The sequence below is a fragment of the Cyphomyrmex costatus genome, unplaced genomic scaffold (genome assembly GCF_001594065.2).
Source record: "Cyphomyrmex costatus isolate MS0001 unplaced genomic scaffold, Ccosl1.0 scaffold1063, whole genome shotgun sequence".
Lineage (NCBI taxonomy): Eukaryota > Metazoa > Arthropoda > Insecta > Hymenoptera > Formicidae > Cyphomyrmex > Cyphomyrmex costatus.
Window position 1 is genome coordinate 20415 of NW_017275023.1, and position 2688 is coordinate 23102.

The 2688-nt window shown below is 32.6% G+C and overlaps 1 pseudogene; it reads left to right on the top strand.

Annotated features, from left to right (window-relative positions):
- Nucleotides 1-2303, top strand: part of LOC108775400 (putative nuclease HARBI1) — an 11105-nt pseudogene extending 8802 nt beyond the window's left edge.
- Nucleotides 2304-2688: the final 385 nt, after the last annotated feature.

The window sequence follows — 2688 nt, forward strand, 5'->3', positions numbered from 1 at the left end:
TGGAATAGTATGAATAAAGGTTTTTTAATGAAAAAAATTAATGGAACTTATCTGAGTAATCTTGGAGACGTTGTTAACCTCTATATTAATATAACTGTTAAAACCAAAGAGGTTATATCCATAAGTGTAGAGGAGCTAGCTGATTGGCGTGTCAGCCAATTCATTCATTGGTACTAAAAATGGCTGACTAATAGACGATTGGTGGATTTCATAGTTCGTCTGCAACATAGAGATAGTAGTACTAGAGTACGCATTGTCGGAAATTTGAGGAGTGAGGGTAATTCTATCTAGAAAAAGACGCATTTATTTGGAACCGTTTCGTTCTCTCTCGTTTCGCGCATGCGTATAGCCGTATACTCTGAGAGAGGGGATCGAAAGAAAGAATAAGGAATTGAAAGAGCAACCCTTGGCACTGGGAAACCCTTAACCTTATCAAAGTCAATTCTTTGTTTGATTCCAAAGAAATCAGACTTGTCCGGTCATTCTTGGAAAGCCAAAAATTTTTTTCCGCGATACTTAACTAAACCGTAATCACGAATATAATCGTGAATTTGACAATCTTTATAAGAAACAATCTGGTGGTGCTGGCCAATATGCTCGCATAACTGGAATTATAGAGGTATAAATAATAGATTTTTATCATTAATATTTATTGATATGGGCTGCTTTCCATTTAGACAACACAGATCGACACTGTGTAACACGGCCAAACACTGTGTTTAGGTACTTAAATGGAACGCGTTTAGTTTGAACTAAATTGCTAGGGATTCTAGGGTCTATACAGATTAGGTTCGAAAATACAAATAATAAGTACTATTTGAGTAGAGTTTTTGAACGCAGCTCCAGTGAACTCATTAACCGCTTGATTGAAAAATGATGGAGAAGGAACGTGTGTGTATGTGTGTTGACATAGTTAAAGTACGTACAAATAAACATAACTATCATATAATATTTACGATTGTGATAAGTTAATATGTTTATTTTGCAGATGAATAAAATAAAAATTGTACATCAGTTAACAGAAAATGCTTCCAATTTAGATAGTAGTTCCGATGAAAGTAGTGCATTGGAAGAATTGAGCAGTAGTGAAAGTAGTAATAGTAGTGTTACTTCTAGTAGCGACGAAGATCATGCAGACTTATTGTTTTTTCCTCTTCTACATTATTTAACGACTGGCCGAAAAAGACATCGTATTGAGAATTATCTCTTGATTATTGACTCTTGGACAAATCAAGAATTTAAAGAACATTTAAGATTGAATCGACATACTGTGCAAAAACTAATTGGTATGAAATATATGTTATCGATTTATACATAATGGTCTACACAATTAATTATTGTGACTATAATGCATGTTACATAAAGTACTAAATAAATTTTTTTACAGATGAACTACATTTATCAAATTTTATTCCATCGCATTTGTTTGGAAAGAAACCAATTTCAGCGAAATTGAGTTTTTTAATTTTTTTATGGTACATTGCTAATACGGAACCTCTGCGAACTATAGCTGATAGATTTGGAGTTGCCATTTCATCTGTATTTCGCGTTCTCCGTCGTGTCATAGCCTGGTTGATGACTAAATTAGACGTAGTCATTAAATGGCCACAAGGACAAAATCGTATAAAGACTATTGAAGGTTTTCATGCTAAGCAAGGAATTTCAAATGTCTTAGGAGCCATCGATGGTACTCATATTCGGATAGAAAAACCTGCAGTGTACGCACAAGACTTTTGTAATAGAAAAAAATTCTTTTCTGTTAGTTTACAAATAGTGGTAGATGCACATATGCGGATTACCAACATACATTGTGGTGAGCCCGGTTCTCTCCATGACGCGCGTATATTCCGAAGATCAGAATTGTACCATGCAGCAAATGCTGACAATGGTGTATTATTTCCGGATAATACTTTTTTATTAGGAGACTCAGCATATCCATCTTTGTCGTGGCTTGTACCACCTTCCGAGATAATGGTCATCTTACACCACAGCAGAGGGAATTTAATTTTATACATTCATCCACAAGAATATCTGTTGAAAAAGCAATAGGGGAATTAAAAGGACGATTCCGTCGAATCAAATTTTTTACTGAGTATCGTGAAATGTCATTTATCACTAACACAGTAGCTGTAGCATGTATATTACACAATTATTGTATAGACGAGAATGATGTTTATGATTTTCCTGAAGATAATAATGAAAATTTTAATAATTTAAACAATTATGAGGAAATACAAGATCATAGAGTGGAACAAGATGATCGCAGAACACAACTTTTCAATGAATTGTTCCCTGAACAATAAATTACTGTAAGAATTTTGCGTAATTTTACGAATGGTTAAATACGTATAATGTTAATTTGTAATAATGTTGATTCTATACCTAAAATACAAATAACTGTTGACAACATTGTATCTTATATGTGTAATATCAAATTATCTTTATTAAGCAATTGTTACATGTACTTCAATAAAAGATAGTAACATTAAAAAAATAAACATTAAAAAAAAATATATATAACAATCCTTTCCTAATTTGTTTAAATCTTTTGCTTATGATTTACTTTTTGGCATTATAACTTATGCTTACGAAGAGAAAACAAAATACTGATAAAAATAAACTTTTAATGCTGATTTTTTATGTGCAGCACGTTGCGGCAGCAAAATGTCATGTGATACAAATTTTCGA